Below are 17,954 nucleotides of genomic sequence, written 5' to 3'. Positions count from 1 at the left end.
CCATCTCCAGGTCATTTATGCGGAAGCAGGATTGTGGGCCATCGGGGCTCCCTGCCCACATGTGACTGGTAGCTGATTAGGCTCAATAAGAACCCAATTGAAGCCAATTGATGGAGGCTGATAGGAATTTTCCAGCTGCTCTTCAGATTCTCATAGGAGGTGAGGGCCTGTTTAGATGCTTGGAAGAGGCCTCCTGCTGGGGTGTAGAAGCAGACCTAGGTTGCCCCAAATCAGCATTCCCCCAAGCCCCAACAGCAGTGACATGTCTACAAAAGCCATTGCTTAATTAATGATTTAAAAATTTGGAGAAAGAACACCTCCATTTTGAAGAACCCTCTCTTTTCCTTGCCTTCCATTGTAGACTGCTGCTCCTTTCAAATTGGAAGGCCTCTGATTGGCCCTCCAGCTTTGAGAGCCATCCTTAATTGGATGGCAAACCTGTCTCCAGGTGAATTAAGGGGATGACCCCATGAAAATTCCAAGATTTGATTGATTCCCCTCAGGGGTGGATTTACCCTGAACTCTGTTTCCCACTCACCCCCACCCCAGAGGGGAAAATCAAGCCCACCATTATTTGATATGCTTTCCATTTCTCAATTGCTTTGTTCATTTTTGCAGTTCTTATCGGTCTGACTCTCCCAAACAATCTTTTCTGGACCTTCTCTTTTGCCTCCTCTCATTTCTCCCAAACATTCTAGCAAACACTACCTCTGCATGGTTGCTGAGCTGTGGACACAAATAGCCACATGAGCATATGATGTGGTGGTAATGGAGGAATGTCTCAAAGAAGGGCAGAACTGGGAACTAAATATTCCTGGATGCAAAGTGTTCAGGAAAGTTAGGGAAGGAAAAAAAGGGGAAGTATTGATTAAGATGAATTAAGGTGAACAGTTCTGGGTGAATGGCAAAATCTATTTGTTTAGAGTTAAGAAGCAATAGAGGTACAATTACATTATTGGGGACATCCTATAGGCCACCAACAGTGACAGCAGTGTGTACCATCTACATGATGCACTGCAGCAACTTGCCAAGCGTCCTTCAACAACACCTTCTAAATCTGCAACCTCTGCCAGTTAGAAGGACAGGGGCAACAGATGCATGGGAACACCACCACCTACAAGTTCCCTTCCAAATTACATACCACCCTGACTTAGAACTATATTGCCAGTACTTTACTGTCGCTGGGTCAAAATGCAGGGGCCCTCTCCTTAACTGTGCCATGGGTGTATCTACACCACATAGACTGCTGTACTGCAAGAAGGCAACTCACCAACCATCTTCTCAAGGGCAACCATGGCAAACAATTCATTCCAACAGATTGCATATCATTCGCTGATGCACTTTCTTCTCACTTGCCAGATAAGATGGTGCACAACTGGATGCAGCAAGAACTGAACGGAGGGGAAGAGGTGCACTAGTACATTCTGACCTTCATGGATGGAATGGTGCTTGCCATTTTTGGGATAGCCCTGACTGAGGCTATAAAGAGTGGAGAGGCTGAATATGACAGAATCCCTGACAGAATCCTCATGCTTAATCCCCTCTCTCTCTGTCTCTCTCTCATCTCATCTCCCCCTTAACACAATACCTCTTTTGATTTACAAGGGGCAGATGGTGTAAGCATACACATCAAAGTTTCCACCATTCCTGAGCTATGACCTTACCCTTGTGCTGTTCTCCTTTCACATACCCAAGAACTGCAACTTGGTCAGGCAGTGAAGAAACAGCAAACAGACAGTGAAGATGAAGATGCACCATTGTTAGATATCACACTCATAACTATAACATGGTGAGACAGCGGCACGAGTGGCTTACAGAAAGGGCATGGGGAAAGATGTCAGCTTGCCAGAGGGTGAGGTCGCACACAAGTCCTGCTGCAGTGGACTCAGATGATGACTTTGATGACAGAAGAAGGCTGATGGGTATTTTTCTGTTCTTTCACAGGATTTGATGTCGCTGGCTAGGCCAGCTTTTCTTTCCCATCCTTAATTGCCCTTGAAAAGGTGGTGGTGAGCCACCTTCTTGAACCCCTGCAGTCCATGTGGTGCAGGTACACCCACAGTGCTGTTCAGAAGGGAGTTCCAGGATTTTGACCCCGACAGTGGTCTTGCCACCCTCAGTGCTTCTTCCAATTAGTGTTCTACATAAGAAGTACTGATTCATCAGCTGAAGGTTGAGAAGGGGGGGTTGGGGGGGGGGCGCGGTACATGGGGATCAGCAGGAGGTTTCGTTGCCCATATTTGTCCTGATGCTATGACAGTTCATAGGGTCCAGAGTCGATGCTGAAGATTCCCAGGGCCACTCCTCCCGACTGTGTACCAATGTGCCGCCACCTCTGGTGGGTCTGTCCTGCCAATAGTTCAGGAAGTACCCAAGGATAGTGAGAGTGGTGCTTGGGGTATTATCTGTAAGGTATGTTCAGTAAGTATGACTATGCCAGGCTGTTGCTTGACTAGTCTGTGAGACAGCTCTCCCAATTTTTGCTCAAGCCCCTAGGTGTTAGTCAGGAGGACTTTACAGGGTTAACAGGGCTGGGTGTGCTGTTGGCATTTCTGGTGCCTAGGTCCTTGCTGGGTCATCCATCTGGTTTCATCTCTTTTTACCTTGGTAGCAATTTAGTACAACTGAGTGGCTATGCTAGGTCATTTCAGAGGGCAATTTGGCACAGGGTTTTCTGTGCACCCTTTCCAGCATGGAAATAATGGCCAACTCCATCAGCTTGTTGACACAGCCATAATGCAGCTTCTGAAGGCCGATGTATCAGCTTCCATTGCATCACAAACAGCTTTCACCAGAAGTTAAGTTCTGCAATGAATTGGAGTTGCAGTGGTTGGTATCATACTCGGATGAGTTCTCCTTGGACAGCCCAGCCAGAAAGGGATGTTGTCTCTTCTGTTCCTCTTCCTCCTCCTGCTCATGGTCCTGCTGCTTTTCCTCCCCCTCTTCCTCCTTTATATGCTCTTACTCCTGAGCGGCTTGCCCAATAGCTGGTGTTGAGGGCTGCCCTCTCATGATGGTGAGGTTGTGCAACATATAGCAGAGTACCATTAATCATGACACCCATGCTGCCCTGTACTGCAAGCAGTGGAAGCATTGTTTTAGTGCCCCAATGGTTTGCACTATCATGTTTCATGCAACAATATGGCTTCCATTGCATGCATACTTCTTATCTCTGTGTGGGTTGCACACTGGAGTCTTCTTGTTACCCAGTAGGAACATAGGACTTATCAGCATGAGTAGGCCATTTAGCCTTTCAAGCTTGATTGACTGCCAAACGGTAAGATTATGGCTGATCTGGTTGTGGTTTCAGTTCCACTTTCCTGCCTGCCCCCCATAACCCTTGACTCCCTTGTCTATCAAAAACCTATCTAACTCAGCCTTGAATATATTCAATGACCCAGCCTCCACTGCTTTCTGGGAAAGAGAATTCCACAGACTAATGGCCCTTTGAGAGAAAAAAATTCTCCTCATCTCTGTCTTAAATGGTCAATCTCTTATTCTTAAACTATGTCCCCTAGTCCTAGTCTCCCCACAAGAGGAAATATCCTCCTGGTTTCCAGCCTATCAAGTCCCCTCAGGGTTGTATATATTTCAATAAGGTCACCTCTCATTCTTCTAAACTCCAATGGGTACAGGCCTAATCTGTTCAACGTTTCTTCATAAGATATGCGCTTCATCCCAGGAATGAGTCAAGTAGTTGCCCTTTGGTTTATGGTGGCGTGTCAAATGCAGATGGTAGAGCAGGCTGTAGTAGAATGAAAGCATCTTGAGTGTTGTTATTATACAGGACATTATCCTGCATGATATGCAGTGTATGGTCACATACCATCTGGACATTGAAGGTGTTGAATCTCCTTTCGTTCTGCTCAAATGACATGCTTCACCTACAAAGTGATGTGTGCAGCTAATGGCACCCTGCACATGCAGATGCCTGTAGTTATTGTGCAGCCATGTGTTCACTGCCCCATATTTCACTCTGTGAATACAGAGCGTCAGTGGATGCAACTCCAACAAATTTCAAGAAACTCAGCACCATCCTGAATAAAGCAGCCCACTTGATTGGCACCTCATCCACCACATTAAACATTCACTCCCTCCACCACTGATATACCGTGGCAGCACTGCAGCAATACAAGATGCACTGCAGCAATTCACCAAGGCTCCTTTGACAACAACTTCCAAACCCGCCACCTCTACGACCTAGGACAAGGACAGCAGATTCATGGGGAGCACCGCTAACTGCAAGTTCCCCTCCAAGCCACTCACCATCCTGACTTGGAAACAGATCAGTATTCCTTCACTGTCTTTCGGTCAAAATCTGGGAATTCCCTCCCTAACAGCACTGTGAGTAACAGCACACGGACTGCAGCATTTCAAAAAGGTGGCTCACCACCACCTTCTCAAGGGCAATTAGGGATGGGCAATAAACACTGGCCCAGCCAGAGACACCCTCCTCCCGTGAAAAAATATTTTAAAAACCATGGATGATAAACTGCAGGATTTTGACAATATCTCCAGCTCCAGCCTGGAAGGAGCAAGGCACATAAAAGTTCATTGCCACTGACACTGTCACAGCCACTGGAAATGTAGTGCTTGGCCTGCTCTAAAGTTGCAGTTACCACTGACAGATTTCTGTGAAGATGGCCTTTCTGAAGTGCAGACATTGCACACCTTGTTCCTCGCTGAGGTTCAGTTCAAAGAATTGCTTCCTGAACATCATGGGCTGGTATGGCTTTCTGTTGAGAGCCCTTCTCCCCTCCTCCCTCCTCCAGCAATTTGTCCCGCTCTGAGTGACCTCAGTTCATTCTCCAAGCTGTACTCCTAGGGAAATGCCTGCTAGTGTATCCATATCTGGAAGCAACTGGCTTGCGCTGAAACTTTGAAGTCAGTAAAAACTCCTTCAGCAGCTGTCACACCACCCCCTGTTGACTTTGACAATCTGCAACAACTATACAAAGCACCAAACATTTGTAGATTCAAAGTAACAGCTAAAAGAAATCAACCAGCTATATGTATTGGACATTTAAATGGTGCTAGTGGGGGCTGGAGGAGTGGGGATGGGAGGGACCTTCTTACTGTTGAATGTGTGCTCAGCTGTGTGAGGTCAAGAGAGTGGAGTGTGGAACATTGAACAGTGCTGGCATCAAACCAATGTTGCACCACTGACTGATTTCATGATCTACCCACTCTGCTTATTTCTGATGGCCAATCATAGCACACATGTCAATGATCTCACCAATATGGCGTCCAGCACGACTCACCTTGAAAGCGTGTGCACCTTCTGCAGACACCATTTTGAACCCCAATGATACCTGTAGCAGCCAAACAATGGGCACTGACGATTGCAATTTCACATCAGGTATATTAAGCAGAAACAGTTAAAACATTTTAAAATTCAGGACTTTTATTCAACATCATCCTTTAAATAATTATGGTATAATTCTCACTACAGGTATCCCCCATTTAGAGCTGTTACTATAAACCAGTTTTCATTTTAGAGTGTTTTCATACAAGGAAGCTTTAATGAATAGCTGCCAGCCACAACCTCAATTTTTGGTTTAGCACGATTGGTAAGTTATGTCTAATCAATGTTTATAAACCTATTTCTCACTATAATGTGCACTTTTCATATCAATTCTCTATCAAAGTGCATACTGCACTATATAGGTATTTGTGATTGAAATGAACTATACAGTGCTGTACAGCACAGTACAATACACTATACAGCACTGTACTATATATATTACGGTTTGCCATTACAACAAAAAAAATAAACATTTCTAAAGTAGTTTCCCATGACAGTATATTATAAATATAAATCTTATATCAAGCTATATTTCAAAAGTAGGTGAAATAGAACTGTATATAACCGCACGTGTTAAGAAGTACACCAATATTCAGATTACTTCTCAATTATCTACTGTCAGTATCGTTTGTTGGATTAATTTCATTTCTTGAACATTGTACATGACATTGTTTTCATTTATTTCACTTTGCTCATCTATCTGTGCTGTGTTGTTTTTACTGGGTATAAACTTAACCCTAATACCATCTAAGCAACAGTCTACTTCAACTCCTTTGGTCGCTAAGAGGAAGGCCTTTAATTTAGGGGTTAAGCTTAATGTGCTTAGGCAAGGTGATCATGTGATTGATATTGCTAATTGCATGAGCTTACTGAATCTACTGTGCGTATTGGTAGGAAAATTCGAGATAAAATAAAGATCAGCGGTCAGAGTGTAACTCCTTTAACTGCCAGGAAGTTACAACACCTGCGTAGTCACATGATGATGATAAAGACATTGAAGAAACATGCAGTAACTCATCACATTACAATGAAAAAATTAAGTAAGTTATTCAATTAGCTGATGGGATGCAGTCTATCATTCAAGATATGGCCCTTAATCTTTGCTGTGACTTGGATAACTCCAATGAATGTTACAGAGCAATCTATAGGGAAAGGCAGAAGCTTGTTAAGCAAACTGGAAAGGACCAGCCTTTCATGGAAAGTCAACCATCAACTTCAAGCACTAGGCTCTACATCAACTCTCCCTCCCTCAGCTCTCCCTCCATCAGCTCCTCCACCATCAGCTCTCCCTCTGTCAGCTCTTCCTCCGTCAGCTCTTCCTCCGTCAGCTCTTCCTCCGTCAGCTCTTCCTCCGTCAGCTTTCCCTCCGTCAGCTTTCCCTCCGTCAGCTTTCCCTCCATCAGCTTTCCCTCCATCAGCTTTCCCTCCATCAGCTTTCCCTCCATCAGCTTTCCCTCTGCCATCAACTCTCCCTTCATCAGCTCCTCCACTATCAGCTCTCCCTCCCTCAGCTCCTCCACTATCAGCTCTCCCTCCATCAACTCCTTCACTATCAGCTCTCCCTCCATCAACTCCTCCACCATCAGCTCTCCTTCCATCAGCCCTCCCTCCATCAGCCCTCCCTCCATCAGCTCTTCCAGTTACCACCATCAAGTCAGATAGCAATGTGTCTTCTACAGATTCTCTCTCCACCATACTAATAAATTCCAGTTTCACTAAGCAAGAGTCTTCTCATGACATAGTTAAGTGGCGGAAACATTTTTCACAACATTTTGTTGTATGTTATTGCGTTTCTGTGTTTAGTTAACACATAAAAATAGGTTTTTAATCTAAAAATTACAGGTCAGGACCAATCTAACTTATTGCATGCACACTTATGGGAAAATTATTTTTGTTTAGCACATTTTCATTTAGCATGCCATTTTTCAGGAACAGATTAGGTGCACCAAACAAGGGATAGTTGTAAATGTTTATATGAACAATTGCTGTTTTTGAGTACTGGATATAAACATAAGTAAAATGACTGCTATGACCATTTTTAATAACTTAGCTAGTCTTTCCAGGCCCCCTTTATTGGGACATATCTCTGCTTGTACCATAGATACCTCCCTGACTCTGACTGTATACACAGTTTCAAGGTTCTTCTTATATTGGAGGCAGACTCCCTTGCCTCCATCAAGGAGCCCCACTGGAAAGAGTTCAGAGACTTGAGGCAGCCTTGGGCTCTAGCCACAGTTTTGGGCTGCTACAGTAAAATAGCCTTTTGTTTTCTATGAAAGGTTTTTATCCTTCTCCTTGGCCTGTTGTTAGGAAACATTCTCAGAGCATTTGCACAAGCTGTGCTGCCCATGGATGCCTTGGTTGGCTGATCACTGACTACTGACTGTAGGATGCTTGTGCCCAAACTCAAACAGTGCAAATGCTGGGAAACAGTCAAGGAGATGAAGCGCTGCCCCGATTGGCTGAAAATTAGAAAATGTCGGAGCCACGGCCCACGTGCTCCTCATTAGCTTTCGATCTTCTTCACCCAGATCCCACCAAGATTTAACTCTAAATGGCAGATGCAAAACACATGATTCCAGTTTGGAAATAGCCATTTTTTTTAAAAGCTCCATTTGTCACACACTAGCATCCTTTAACCAAATTCTGTGAATAACACCTTGAACACAGTAAGTTAAATTTCTTTGCAAGGCAATTACCTGAAAAAAGTTAAGAGCTTATGCTGTATTTTGATGTTTTAAACAAAAAAAAATCTGCTTGCTTTGACGGTCCTAATAATAACGATCCTGGGGTTTTAAGTCCTAGGTATTTTCCAATGATTCAGCAAAAGTGGAACACAATGGCCAGTCCTGTCGGTAATCCCAAGAATTTCCAGAAGTAATGGGCACTAATCCTGAAGCCTGCTGTTTTTTATTTCTTTAGTTGAAAGTGATGGGTCTGGTCCGGGAACGTACATGCTCAGGCTTCTTAAATGGGAAGAGGCTTCAAAATAGAAAATATTGATACAGACATTTCAAGAACTAAACATATTCCTGCAAATTTTGCAATGTTATATATTTTTATCGCACGTCCCGTTGCATGTGCTTAAAAATAGTGCAGGAATCAACAGGGTGACTAAAGGGGTGTTCCATTTTATTTGTTCAGCTTTCTCTTTCTTCTAATGGTGGGTTTTACCAAGTGCTGATTTTTGGTGGGTGCTTTCATGTGCTTTAGTAGACTCTTAATGAAAGCTCATCTGCCCATTTTCCTCATTTCTGATCCCCACATTGTTCACCTCTTCAATTCTGATTTGCTGATGTTTTTGAAGTATGAAACTTGAGCCAAATAGACTTGTAAGGATATTGCATATACAAAGGACAGACAAAATGTCCCTCAGATGGGTTTTGTATACATTAGTCTCCCATTGCATTGCTTACAGATAATCTGATGATATTCTACTGCAGATGTGAAGCTGTGTCTTTTTATGGTCACAAAGTCAAATAGTTGTCAAGTTCACAGCTTCAATCAATTATTTTCTGAGAAAGTTGTGGAGATTGCATTTTTTTTGTTCTGGGTTAGAAGCCCCTCCCCCATCATTAAATAATTAGTTTTCTTTCCCTTTTTCTTTAATTCTATATTCTGCATCAATTTTAATCCTTTTTACTCTACATTGTATGCTTTTTGTATTTCACATTATTCTCATGAGTGAGCCCCTATTCCCCCTGACTTCCAGGTAATCTTCATTTGCCTTGGTATTTAAGTAAGCTTTCAGGCTACCAAATATAATAAGCTTTCAGGGTATCAAATATAAACAATTTCCCAATAGCCATTTCAACTACTGGAAATAACTTGCGTCTCCACAGGATTTTTCTCCCATCTTGGGTAATTGGTTGAATATCACATCAGACTGCGCTTTAGATTTAAGCCAGCTGGTGAATGTAGTGAACAAAAGATAAGCAGTATACAGTGTATTTACAGTAAAGTGAAACCATGTCAACCCCAAAGAGAGCAGAGGCTGGGTAGTCGATGCCGGAATGGGTCAAGTCAGGAGTGTGATGGAATACTCACTTCACGCCTGCAAGGGTGCAGCTGCTCAGAAGCATCCAAAGCACTTTCCCAGACCAGTTCTCCATCCACAGGACTCAATACGGCTGCAGTGTACACCGTTTACAGGATGCTCTGCAGCAATTCATCAAGCTTACTTCAACACGGGAACACCATAACCCCCGACCCTTCCTTCAAGTTAAATGTCATTATGAGATAAATATAAAGCATTATTTCTTCATCGCCACTCAGCGTCTTGGAATTTCTTACCCATCAGGGGAGCAGGGGTCTGCAGGAGATCAAGAACAAGATCTATCATCTTCACTGGGCAACTAGGGAAAGGCAATAAATGCAGTATTGCCCGCATCCTGAGATCTTTTTAAAGTCTCACTTTATATTCAAATGCAGCCCAGACTTCACAATGAATGTCTCTGCTTTCTGACAGTGATAAGAATCCCACACAAAATAAGTTTGGCCAGTTTTGATCTAGCTCCTCATGGAGATTAGCTCGCAGCACTAAAACTGCACAAATGGACAACCTCAATCACAGAACTCTTGGGATAGCTGATTTGGGAAATGAAGAAATACATTCTGGTACAGCAGAGAGTGCTCTTCTGCGGCTAGGCTTAAGATATATCTTCTGTGCAGAACAGAGTTAGCTTTGCTCTGACTGATTGTGGTGTACCTGACACACAACATGACAACATTAAGTGACAAAAATGGTAAAATGGTGACAGCCATTACCCTGATGTCAGTCTCCTTAAACAGCACTAAAAATTTATTTCCACTTTGTGTCTAATTTACTCTTCATAATTGAGTTTTTGAAGTATTATTCATAATGCAGATATTTCATTTTAAGATGTATTTTCAGTATGCATTTTGAATTTTCAACTCAATTCTTCCACAGGCTTTCATTTTTTTTTCTCTCATTCATTAGATTTTTGATGCTGTTGCCCAAAACAAGGTTGGAAAATTACATTTCTTACAATGATTCATTGTGAAATGGGACAAATTACAGATTTAGGAGTGGAGCAGTTTTGCAAATGTGAGCAGTTCAAACATGCTGCTGTCCATTTTTAGACTGGGTAAAAGGAGACCACCCATTCCTTTTTTCTTCCGTGCTCCACTCGCCCCCTGTACAGCCACCTGTTTCCTCATGCTCTCACACTCTCTGGATTATTGAGTAATGTTTTGTCAAAAAATACCACATCCAAAATTTTAGCTTGGTGTCGATAAGAAAGCAAAAACATCTTGATGTGCGCTGTTGAATTTTCTTTTTAGTTTCTGTCGGTGCAGTTAATGCAAGCAACTACCTTTCTCTGTTGTAGTAGTGAGACTGTGATGTCTGTTTATTCAGAATTGTATTGCTTTCTACTTGAATGCTTAATTTTGATATTTTGGCTTATCGGTCAACATTAGTACTTCATGCGAGCTTTGCTATCTAATTTGGTTTAAATAAATTATTTTTACCTCTGCTAGTTTCTATTTTTCTGCATCAGCATCTAACTTAGCAATCTGCCAGTAGCTCAGCAACTCCTGTCCATGTCAACCTAAGTATACCATTATCATTGTGTCCAAGGTTTTCTATATTCTGGTCATGTGGTTTTCTTGTCTCTACAGTGTCATCTATCCGGCTCTGTTCCTGTTTACCCTGGTGTGATCCTATTCGTGCTGCAGGAAGCTCTAAACTTCACTCATCACCCAGACCCAACCACCACCTCCGACCCCAGTTTTCCCTCTGCTCTCCCCCACTTCCAGTTTCTTCAGCTGCCCACCAGAGAATCCCCTTGAGAGAGATGGAGAGACAAAATGAGTGCCAATGAGGAGGTAAGTGGAGGAACAACACAAAAAAGATAGGCATAGAGCCCCCTGATTGCTCCATGGGGAGCTGACATGAACTCGATAGGTCGAACAGCCTCCTTCTGTGCTGTAAATGACTCTATGGCTCTATAGAGCCTGCTCAGGTTTGCAAAACTGCTCCTCTCCTAAATACAGCCCACTGGTTCTATTTAAATGAGCCCTAAGTCTCAGAATGGCTCCTGCCTCCTCACCAGTCCCAACCGCCCACCCCAGAAAGGGCAGGCTGCCCGCACGCTCTACCAGTCAGCCAACCAAAAACTAAAATCAATCCACTCATTTCAGTGCTGGATACTTTCGACCTGGAACCTGAAATCCACATTTCTCCAAAACTACCCTCAAATTGACATAAGGGGCTGGACGTTCCCAATGAGCTTCAGGACCCCACCGTCAACTCAGATGGGGGGCCAGAAGCCTGAAGTGAACGGTGACTCACCTGTGATTTTCCCCAAATTGGCCAATTAATGACAAGAGTGTGGGCTGGCTATTCAATTAAGGATGTCGGGCGGGCTCTCAAAGCTGGGGGGCAGGGGGTCAACAGGAGGCCTTTGCAGCTGGTCCATCACTCAACCCCTCCACAGGGTGGCCTGAGCCTGCAGCTGAACCCAGGCAGGAACGGAGGGCATCAAAATTTGTTTGGAGCGCTGACGTATTCGGTCTGCAGCCGGGAGGCTGCCTCAGGCAGCTGCCTGTGGGAATCTGGAGGTCAACTGGAAAACCTCAATCAGCCTCTGACAGTAGGCCTTAATAGTGCCTCAAATGGATACCAGCTGCTTGCAGGTGGCTAGCCCTGCTAGTGCCCCCATTCCATCTCCGGGTAAATGGTCCGGGGGCTGGATGGAGTCAGGCAATCAGCTGGGTGGCCAGCAGTGCAAAATTCTGCACCCGCCCATTTTAATGCCCTCCCCCACTGGGGATGAGAAACATGAGAAATTTACAAACGGCTACAATTAGATGAGTTAGTCTACTTGGACAGGCTACTTGAGCAGTGACCATACGAAGAAAGGTTAGACAGGCTGGGCTCATTTCCACTGGAGTTTAGAAGAGTGAGGGGTGACTTGATTGAAGTACATAAGATCCTGAACGGTGTTGACAAGGCGGATGTGGAAAGGATATTTCCACTGATGGGTGAGTCCAGAACTAGGGGCCACTGTTTTAAAATTATGGGTTACCCTTCTAGGACAGAGATGAGGAGAATTTTTTTCTCTCGGAGGGTTGTGCAACTTTGGAACTCTCTGACTCTGAAGGTGATGGAGGTGGGGTATTTGAATGTTTTTAAGGCAGTGGTAGATAGATCCTTGTTGGGCGAGGGAATCAAAGATTATTGGAAATAGATAGGAATGTGGAATTCGAAACATAAACAGATCAGCCATGATCTTATTGAATGGCAGAGGAGGCTGAGGAGCCAAATGGCCTACTCCTGCCCCTATTTTGTATCTTTGTATGTTCATACAGCAGGTTAGACATGGTGTTAACTAAATTGCACAGCCCATGAAAGAGGGAGAGGGATCTTAACGTGCAATTAAATTTCAATGTGTGATTGATCTAGGGTCGTTGATCAAAATGCAGGCAGTACACCAACTTGGTGCTGCCTGCTCATTATCATTATTTCTGCCTACAGCCAGTGTTAACTGTGCTGTTCCTCATTGGCTGTATGCTCAGCAGGTCTTGGTGGAGGAGATGGAAAAAAGACGAGATGTCCTGTTCTGTAGTGGACAGAAGGCCCTCTAGACACACGCTCAAAAGATATTAGGAACAGATAGCCATGGAGATCGATGTCAGGACTCAAGTCCCGAGAACTTGGGTGCTGTGTCGCAAGAAGTTCAATGACCTCACACAAGTGTTCAAGGTCAGTGCCTGTATCTTCAAATGGCATATCCTACCAACTGCAACACTAACCTCATGCACTATTCACCACAACCCCATCACTCCCCTACTATCTCTACCAATCAGGACTCATGTCTAATATTCATACGCTTCACTTGACTCTCACACACTGCTGCAACACCCCAATCTCATAGTTTACACATTTAACCATGGCAGCCACATTAATCAAACATATTGCACAACATTCACTTCCTTCTCTCTTGCAGGACAAGGTAGCACACAAACGAAGGCAGCAAGAGCTAACTGGAAAGAGACAGGCACACCTCCCTATCCTAAGCCCCATGCAGAAGACATTACTGCTGGTTGTTGGAATGGCTGTGCAGAGGCCATGGCCAGTGGGCAGTCGAGCTACAGCTATCAAAGTTTACAGTGTCCTCATACCTAATGATCCTTTCCACATCCCACTTCCCCCCTATCCCACACATTCTCTGATTTACACGATGCAGGTGACGTAAGCATGCACTCCTGACCACTTTCCCTCCTCTCACCACAACCTTACCCTTGTGCCTTTATCCTTTCAAATATCCAAGAACTTCTTTCAATTTAGTAGTCTAGTGCAATCACTGCTCACAGTTAGCTTTCCTCTACACTGGGGAGACCAAATGTGAATTGGGTTACCACTTTGTGGAACACCCCAGTTCAGTCTGCAAGCATGACCCCGAGCTTCTGGTGAACTGTCATTTTAATTCTCCACCTTGCTCTCATGCTGACATCTCCGTCCTTGGCCTGCTGTGCTGTTCCAGTGAAGCTCAATGTAAATTTGAGGAACAGCACCTCATCTTTCAAGTAGACACTTTACACCTTTCAGGACTCAACTTTGAGTTCAATAATTTCCAACCATAATCTGTGCTCCGTTTTGTTTCCTTTTCCTTCCTTGTTTCGTTTTTGTTCAGTCAGTAGCACACCGGCTCTAGGCATATCATTTTATTTCTTTTCTTGCCCCATCGCCACCCTCTTTTTCCCAGGAGGATTAACTCTTCTGCCTTTCAATCTCTCCAGCTTTCACCCTATCACAGACCTTCCTTTTGTCCTTGTCCCACCCACCCCTTGCTCAAAATCTGTTACATCTCTAACTTTTTCCTGTTCTGAGGTAAGTTCACAGACCTGAAATGTTAACTGTTTCTCTCCACAGTTGCTGCCATAGCCTGCTGAGTAGTTCCAGCATTTTCTGTTTGTATTCAAGAACTGCGTGTTAATGTTGAATTTGTGTTGCAATGAAATGCATGCTTTAAACTGGCAATTAAGCACAGCTGTCCCCAATTGGGAAGGATTAGGGAATCATTGTGAGAGTATATAAATCAGTTCATTCTGAGTGTCTGGGAGAGTCTGTGACTTTGCTTTGCTATCTTGGAAATAAGTCTGTTTTAAGGTACAGGCTAATTTCAGACTCATTCTTCCTCAACATACAATTATTGGAATTAACATGGCAACTTGGTGAGGCAGTGGAGGAACATTAAAAAATGAGTAAAGATGATGAAGATGCATAATTGTTTGATTTCACGTTTGCAGCCACCAGATTAGATACAGACATTGTGCATATTTTAAGAGGATTTTAAGCTTAGAGTTAGGATCTCCACTTGGTAAGACATGAGGTACGAGTGCACTGCAACCAGGGCAAGGGGCAAGGATAGAGCAGGTGTCAGCTTGCCAGAGGGTGAAGTTACACACTAGTTCTGCTGTGGAGGATCCAGATGAGGGTATTAATGAGCCAGGCTACAGAACAAGACTGGTAAGTATGCAAACCAAAATGCTTGGTACATTCAGAGGCCTGTCAGGAAGCTTGTGTTCAATGTCAAGGAACATGGAGAATATAGTGTTCAATGGTTTTATTGTTCTGTGTTTGATTATGTGTGTCTGTTGACTGATTTATGCTCATTGGGCTTAATTAGTTAAGCCTGGGTGTGGACTCATAGTAAAGTAATAAGGTGTAGAAACAGCCAGAAGCCAGAGCTGGAGCAAAGAGTAGACATTTTAAAGCACTGTAAAACACACTTACTTCCAACAACTGCAACCATCTTCCTCTGTGCTAGGTATGACTCCAACCAATAAAGAGTTTCCCCCATGATCCCCATTGACTTTAGTTTTTCTGAAGTTCCTTGGTGCCACACTCAGTCAAATGCTTCCTTGATGTCAAGGATAATCATTCTCATCTCACCTCTGGAATGCAGCTCTTCTGTCAATTTTTGGATCGAAGGCTGTAATAAGATCTGGAGTGGAATGGTCCTGGCAGAACCCAAACTGAACTTTGGTGAGCAGGTTATTGGTTAGTAAGTGCTGCTTGATTGCACTGTCAGCAACATCTTCCAGCAATTTGCCAATGAGAGAGAATAGTGTGATGAACTGATAATCCCTGGATTGGATTGTCCTGCTTTTTGTGAACAAGACATACCTGAGCAATTTTCCACATTGTTGGGTAGATACCAGTGTTGTAGCTGTACTGGAACAGCTTGGCCAGTTATGGGGTACTATAGCCATGATGTTGTCAGGATCCATAGCAGTTGCTGTGTTCAATGCACTCAGCCATTTCTTGATAACATGTGGTGTAAATTGAATTGGCTAAAGATTGGAATATGTGATGGTGGGGATTTCAGAAGAAGGGCAAGAGGATCATGCACTCAGCACTCCTGGCCATTGGTGACTGTGATTGTTTCAGCCTTGTCTTTGCACCCTTGTGTTGGATTCTGCCATCACTGAGGATGAGAATGTTTATGGAGCCTCCTCCTCCATTTTCTTATTTAATTGTCCACCATCAGTTGCCTCTAGATATGGTAGGACTGCAGAGCTTGACCTGGTCAATTGGTTATGAGGCTGTTTAGATTTGTCTGTAGCATGCTTTGTCCGTTGTTCAGATTGCATGTAATCCTGCAGCACAACCAAGTTGGTAACTCATTTTTATGCATGCCTGGTGTTCCTCAGGTTATGCTCTCTTACACTCCTACTGAATCAGAAGCAGGTCGTCTGGCTTCAGGGTAATGGAGGAGTGATGTATATGCTAGGCTGTGAAGTACGAATGATGAGGGAATACAATTCTGCTGTTTCAGGTGGCCCACAATTTCTCATGGATGTTAAGTTTTAAGCTGTAAGATCTGGTGCTAACATAGCTCATTTAGCACACTGATAGTGCCACACAGCGTAATAATCTCAGTGTAAAGATGAGAGTCTGTCTCTAGAAAGATTGTGTTATGATCACTACCACCAGTGCTGTTATGGACAGATTTTTCTGTGACAGGTAGATTGGTGACGATGAGGTCAAATATGTTATTCCTTCATGCGGGTCCACTTGCCACCTACCGCAAACCCAATCTGGCAGCTATGTCCTTCAGGACCTGGCCATGGGTGGTACTACCAAGTGAGTCTTGGCGATGGACAATGATGGCCCCCACCTTGTGACCTTGCCACCCTCAGTGCTTCCTTGATTAATGTTCAACATGGAGGGGCATTGAATTATTGGTTGAGGATGGAAAGCAGTTGGTAATCAGTAGGTTTCCTTTCCTGTGTTTGACCTGAAGCCAAGGGATCAACGCTGGTTCAATGAAGAGTTCAGGAGGGCATGCCAAGAGCAGCACCCATTATACCTAAAGTTGAGATATCTGTCAGCCTGGTAAAGTAATAACCACAGGACCACATGCCAAACAGCAGAGATATCATGTGCTAGATAGAGCTATGTAATCCCACAACCAATGGTTCAGATCTAAGCCCTGCAGTCCTGCCACATCTAGTTGGTGGACAATTAAACAACAAATTAGAGAAGGATGCTCCACAAATATCCCCATCCTCAATGATGGGGGAGCCCAGCACATCAGTGCAAAAGACAAGGCTAAAGCATTTGTAAGCACCTTCAGCCATAAATACTGAGTGGATGATCCATCTCGGCCTTCTCATGAGGTCCCCAGCATTAAGAATTTCAATCCACAGTCAATTTGGTTCACTGCACATGATATCAAGAAACAGCTGAAGGCACTGGATACTGCAAAGGCCCTGACAATATTTCGGCAATAGTACTGAAGACTTGTGCTCCAGAGCTAGCTGCGCCCCTAGCCAAGCTATTCCAGTGCAGCCACAACCTGACAATGTGAAAAATGGGCCAGGTATGTCCTATCCACAAAAAGTAAGATAAATCCATTATGGCCAATTTCTGCCCCATCAGTCTACTCTCGATCATCAGCAAAGTGATGAAAAGAGTCATTGACAGTGCTATCAAGCAGCACTTACACAGCAATAACCTGCTCACTGATGCTCAGTTTAGGTTTCACCAGGGCCACATGTCTCCTGACGTCATTACAGCCTTGGTCCAAACATGGACAAAAGAGCTGAACTTAAGAGTTGAGGTGAGAGTGACTGCCCTTGACATCAATGCAGCATTTGGCCAAGTGTAGAATCAAGGGGTCTAAGCAAAATTGAAGTCAATGGGAATCAGGGGGAAAATTCTCTACTGGTTGGAGTCATACGTAGCACAAAGGAAGATGGTCGTGGTCATTAGAGGTCAAACATCTCAGTCCCAGGACATCGCAGCAGGAGTTCCTCAGAGCAGTGTCCTAGGCCCAACCATCTTCAATGCTTCATCAGTGGCCTTCCTTTAATCATAAGGTGAGAAGTTTGCTAAGGATTGTACAGCATTCAGTTCCATTCGCAACTCCTCATGGCCTAAAGCAATCCATGTCTGTATGCAGCAAGACCTGGACAACATTCAGGCTTGTGTTAATAAGTGGCAAGAAACATTTATGCCTCACAAGTGCCAGGCAATGGCCATCTCCAACAAGAGAGAATCTAACCATCTCCCTTTGATATTCATTGGCATTACTATCTCTGAATCCCCCACTAACAACATCCTGGGAGGTTACCATTGACCAGAAACAGAACCAGACCAGCCATATAAACACTA

Source organism: Carcharodon carcharias, chromosome 4 (assembly GCF_017639515.1).
Source record: "Carcharodon carcharias isolate sCarCar2 chromosome 4, sCarCar2.pri, whole genome shotgun sequence".
Classification (NCBI taxonomy): Eukaryota; Metazoa; Chordata; class Chondrichthyes; order Lamniformes; family Lamnidae; genus Carcharodon; species Carcharodon carcharias.
Note: the sequence above shows the minus strand (reverse complement) of the source record.